Source organism: Nilaparvata lugens, unplaced genomic scaffold (genome assembly GCF_014356525.2).
Source record: "Nilaparvata lugens isolate BPH unplaced genomic scaffold, ASM1435652v1 scaffold344_1_2, whole genome shotgun sequence".
In the NCBI taxonomy this organism is placed as follows: domain Eukaryota; kingdom Metazoa; phylum Arthropoda; class Insecta; order Hemiptera; family Delphacidae; genus Nilaparvata; species Nilaparvata lugens.
Genome location: NW_024090415.1, coordinates 8,234 through 14,260, shown reverse-complemented (window position 1 = coordinate 14,260; position 6,027 = coordinate 8,234).

Here is a 6,027-nt window from a genome sequence, read left to right as displayed (position 1 = left end):
AGTTCGTTTTTCGTTTTCGCACAAGAGACTTCCAAGCCAAGAGCTATGCTTTTAAATCATTTCCGGTCGGATGAAGTTGAAACAAGCAGAGGCGAGAAAAGCGCACGGCTCAGGGTTCAGGGTGATGCCTCTTCACTCTCTTTCTCTCTCTCTCACACACTCTCTCTCATACCGTCTCTCACTCAACCTTTTTCCTCCACTCTCTCACTCACTCTCTCTTTCTCTCTCACTCTAGCCCATCCACTTTCGCAACCTTCCATAATCACCACTCTTAACCATCTCCATCCATTTTCCGTGCAATCTTCGTTCCTCTTTTGATGCAACTTCACTTTTAACTCCAATGGGAACTTCATTCAACATTCGATACAATCGTCGTTTCTACCTTGATGCAATTCCACTTTCAATGCCAAAAATCGAGGATCAATATTATTGATAATCTTCAGAGTCGATGATAATCAATCAAGACTTCAATTCAAATCCATTTTCTAATCCAATACAATCATTTTTACTTTCCTTGCCCTAATTACCATAGGTAAGGAAAGTATTGCTTTCCGAAAAAATTAAGGTACCCCAATTTCTATTGTGTGTGTGTGTGTGTGTGTGTGTGTGTGTGTGGTGTGTGTGTGTGTGTGTGTGTGTGTGTGTGTGTGGTGTGTGTGTGTGTGGTGTGTGTGTGTGTGTGGTGTGTGTGGTGTGTGTGTGTGTGTGTATGAGTGTATGTGCGTCTGTGTACACGATATCTCATCTCCCAATTAACGGAATGACTTGGAATTTGGAACTTAAGGTCCTTACACTATTCAATTTCGATCAAATGCAATTCAAGATGGCGGCTAAAATGGCGAAAATGTTGTCAAAAACAGGGTTTTTCGCGATTTTCTCGAAAACGGCTCCAACGATTTTGATCAAATTCATACCTACGAAAGTCATTGATAAGCTCTATCAACTGCTCCAAGTCCCATATCTGTAAAAATTTCAGGAGCACTGCACCATCTATGCAAAGTTTGATTTTAGATTTTCAATTATCAGGCTTCAGATACAATTTGAACAAAAATTTCGATTGGAAAAGATTGAGCATGAAAATCTCTGCAATTAATGTTCAGTAACATTTCCACCTAAAATTGAAAATAAGCTCGAAATTAGAGAAAATAAGATTATTCAATTGCAAACTGTTGGCAACTGTTGATTCTATTAAATCATTCACCATGAAGAGATAGCAGACTTCGTGTGTCTCCAGTGTTATTGTCCTGTCACCAGCTGGCTCATATCTTAGAAAAGTGGATTTGAGATGCGCGGGAACACTAGCGTCATGTGATTAATTTTCATAACGGCAAGCAAAGTAGTGTGAGTGCACCACACCAGATTTTTCTCCTTCCAATAAAGGTTTCTCCAATCATTTCCAGGCCCGGTTGCACAACAACCGGTTAAATTTAAATCATGATTAATTTCACAAGGTCCAATCAGAGATGGCGTTTTTGAAGAGACGGCTTCTCTGATTGGTTCTCGTGGAATTAATCACGGTTAAAATTTAACCTGCTGTTGTTCAACCGGCACCCAGTCTTTCAATCTGTATTTATTACGACAATTACCTCGTATTTTATTATAATTCGATATTCTATTTGTATAACAGCTGATAATAACGGTTAAAATTTAACCTGCTGTTGTGCAACCGGCACCCAGTCTTTCAATCTGTATTATTTATTATGACAAATACCTCGTATTTTATTATGATTTGTTATTCTATTCCTATTACAGTTACTATTTTAACATTATTCCTTTAAAATTCCACTTTCAATTTGTTTTGGAATTGTCAAGAATTGCAATTTTTAAATATTGTTGAAATCACAACCAGATACTGTTCATTTACCAAGTTTGTATCGCTGACATTCTTTTCTGGCTAAACTAATTTCAAGTCATGCAAGTCTGAGATCTCCACTCGAACGAAACAAAACAGTTCTGGTTGTTTTGAGATTTTGTGCTCAATTTGTTCTTCTAAACTATTCAAGGACTAATATTCTTGTGAAAAGCTCAAATTTCTGATTTCTCAGACAACTAAATTTCATCACTTTCAAGATTATCTATGAATATATGGACAATTTTGAATAGATTTTCATTGTTGTCTTGTTCTCCTGAAGATGAGATCTATGAAAATAAGGATAGTTCATGGAATTATTATTGTTCTCAACTAGGTACTATATTATACTTTCATCCTCAGATGATAGATAGATTTTAAGGTTGTGCAAAGGCTAAAAATAAACTTTTTACTCGTGATATTTTTCAAAGTTTTTTGATCTGTATATCATCAAACTACCAAAATGACAAAGTTCTCTCAAGAAAAAAATTATTTTTTGATCATTACTTTTTGAGATATGAGCGCCTAAAGCTCAAATTTTTGGGACAGAACATTTCAAATTCGGTAAGATATAAATCCATGAGATTCAGAGGATAGATTCTTCATGGTATTGTTGATCTAGTAAAATAAAAGGTTTTTGAAAATATCAACTTTTAAGATAGTTATTCGATTTACTAAAAATAACCAAAAATAACTTTTAGTTGAGTTATTTTTGATAAATTGAATAACTTTTCGAAAAATTGATATTTTCAGAGAATTTTTGTTTTACTAGATCAACAATACTATGAAGAATTCATCCTCTAAATCTCATGGATTTATATTGTACCAAATTTTAAATGTTCTGTCCCAAAAATTCAAACTTCAGTCGCTCATATCTCAAAAAGTAATGATCGGAAAAAAATGTTTTCCTGAGAAAACTTTTTCATTTTTATAGCTTGATGATATACGAATCGAGAATTTTAGAAAAATATCACGAGTAGAAACTTTAGTTTTAGCCTTTGCACAGCCTCAATCTAAGTTCTTTAAATCACAATCAATTTTGAAACACATAACTTTCTAGAAAGTGATTGTAAATTGAAATCGACCTAACTGTAGATGAGATAGCGCTATCCTTTTCTAGCTCCGCAACGTTGCCAGATCGTTTTTCAAAATATAATATATAATATCAAAATATTCAATCTCAAATATGCAAATTCATTGTTAAATCATTGAAAAATATTTTCTTTGACGAATGAAATATAATTGATTATTTTAAACAAGGATTAACAGTTAATATTACATAAGATATAGCCTACTGGTATCAGCAATCCTGTATAGAAGACAAGGCATAGAATCGACAAATAATATGTTCTCCCATGCTATATAATAACCTGAGTTATGGAATGTACTATACTCTATTTCATACTCTCTGCTTAAAATAAAACGTGATGGATCTCACTATACTGAGGTCCACGTTATAATGGCAGTAGTTAAAGATAGAAGAATAGCGATGCCGATTCTCTGCATCAATTAATTATATTTCTACACTGTCAAAAACATAATTGGTATCGTTGTGGACCTAGAAAAGGATAGTACCACCGGCTTTGTTGAATGATAGACAAGGATAGCAAAACCAAAGTTGATTAAATATTGTCATTATAATGTGGACATCACTATACAGGGTTATCATAAAAGAATGGTGCGGTTTCAAACATTGTTTAAAGAAAAACCAAATTACTTACAGTTAATGTTTTTTATTCACCCAATTTGTCGTCCGAAACAGTTTTTTTTACCTGATTAATAACTTTCAATAAGTGCGCCCTTAGTCGCTCGACAAATGTCCAAACGATAATAAATTTCTCTCTTAACATTCGATAACATTTCTTCGATTATGGTTGTCATTGGTTCTTTAATCCTGTTTTAAAGTGGTTCAGTTTGCGATTTCTTGTGAATAAACAATGTTTTTGATGTAAATTTACTAGAAAAAATCTACCTGAACCACTTAAAAACAGTATTAATGAAGCAATGACAACCATAGCCAATGAAATGTTAGCAAATGTTTGGAGAGATATTGATTATCGTTTGGATATTTTGTCGAACGACTAAAGGCGCACATATTTAAATTTATCAATTATATAAAAAAATGCCTGAGACGACAAATTAGATGAATAAACAACATCAACTGTAAGTAATTTGGTTTTTCTTTAAACCATGTTCGAAACCGCACCATTCTTTTATGATAACTCTAACGATTTGTATCCACAATACCATGAAAAAACTACAAAATCTCTACAAACTAACTGAAGCTAGCTTTATCGTATGCTATATTATCGTATGCATGATCGCACACTGCACCGAAATGCATAATATCCACAGATTATTTACAGGCAAAAAACCCTACAGTAAAACACGACATTTATACGCTGATCTCAACACTATGAAAGTTTCGAAATGGCGTTTCGTCCACAGAGTTACTTTTTCATGTCCTGTTTGCTTACTTGACATTGATGAGGTGGTGGATTATTTACCACCAACTGGGTACACCGTAATACTAGCTGACCTCTTCAACTACTTTCATCTCTCTCTTTCCCTTACTCACTCTTTTTCTCTCACTTTTCCTTACTTCTTCTTCATCTCTCTCACTTGCTGTCTCTCTCTCCCAATCCCTATCACCCTTTGTACCACTCCATATCACTCTCTCTCTCACTCCCTAACACTCTCTCTCTCTCACACACAAGTGTATAAGCCAGTATATATTGTAATCTACATAAAATAAAGTACTCAATCAATCAAACACACTCACTCTCTCTCTGTCCCGGTCGTGTGTTGATAGGAAGGATATTATTTAAATCCTTCTTAGAGAATCAACAATTATTTGTTGAAACACCGCAGATTTATGAAGTTACATTACAATTCCATATTATAGTTCTTCTATATTGCAGTTGATCTTTATTCTCATTGATTAGTTTTTTATACTTTGTAAAATTCATTGAATAATTAGCATTACCGTCATTTAATGTAAATTAGTGTAATATAAGCCAGTAAATATTGTAACATTCATAACTAAAGAAATCTAATCTAAACTCCCACTCAATATCTCTCTCTCTCTCTCTCTATCACTCCCTATTTTTCTCTCTCTCTCCAATTCCTCTCTCTCCCACTTCCTGTTTCTCACTCTCTCCCCCAATTTCCTTACTCTCTCTCCCACTTACGATCTCTCTCCATCACACTCTCACACTCTCTCTCTCTCTCTCTCTCTCACTTTCTCTCTATCTCTCTCACTTTCTCTCTATCTCTCTCTCTAACTCATCTCACTCTCTATCTCTCTCTATCAAACCCTATCTCTCTCTAACTCCTCTCACTGCCACTTCTTATCTCTCACTCTCTTTCACTCCATATCTCTCTCTATCACTCCCTATCTCTCTATCACACCCTATCTCTCTCTCTAACTCCTCTCTCTCCCTCTTCCTATCTCTCACTCTCTCTCACTCTCTATCGCTCTCTCTATCACTCCATATCCCTCTCTCTCCCACTTCCAATATATCTCTCTTTCCCACTTACTATCTCTCTCTCTCTCTATCACACCCTATCTCTCTCTCACTCCCTATCTCTATCCCTCTCTAACTTTTCTCTCTACCTCTCCCTCTTCTCTCTCTCTCTCTCTCTCTCTCTCTCTCTCTCTCTCTCTCTCTCTCTCTCTCTCTCTCTCCTCTCTCTCTCTCTCTCCTCTCTCTCTCTCTCTCTCTCTCTTCTCTCTCTCTCTCTCTCTCTCTCTCTATCTATCTCTCTATCTATCTCTCTCGCTCTCTCTCTCTCACTCTCTCTCTCTCTATCACACCCTATCTCTATCCCTTTCCAACTCCTCTCTCTCCCTCTTCTGTTCCTATCTCTCTCCTCTCTCTCTCTCTCTCCTCTCTCTCTCTCTCTCTCTCTCTCTCTCTCTCTCTCTCTCTCTCTCTCTCTCTCTCTCTCTACGACTACAATCTCTCTCTCTCCCCACCAATTTCCTTACTCTCTTTCCCACTTACTATCTCTCTCGCCAACTCACTAACTCTCTCTCCCTCTCCCCAACTCTCTTTTTCTAAGCTCGTTTGTGTTTACTCTTTGCTCTTTACACAAGCCATAAACCCAGAGAAGCAGTAACAGAGTTTGATGCTTTATTTTTCTTGCACTCTCGCGTTGAATTTTCCATACAGTTA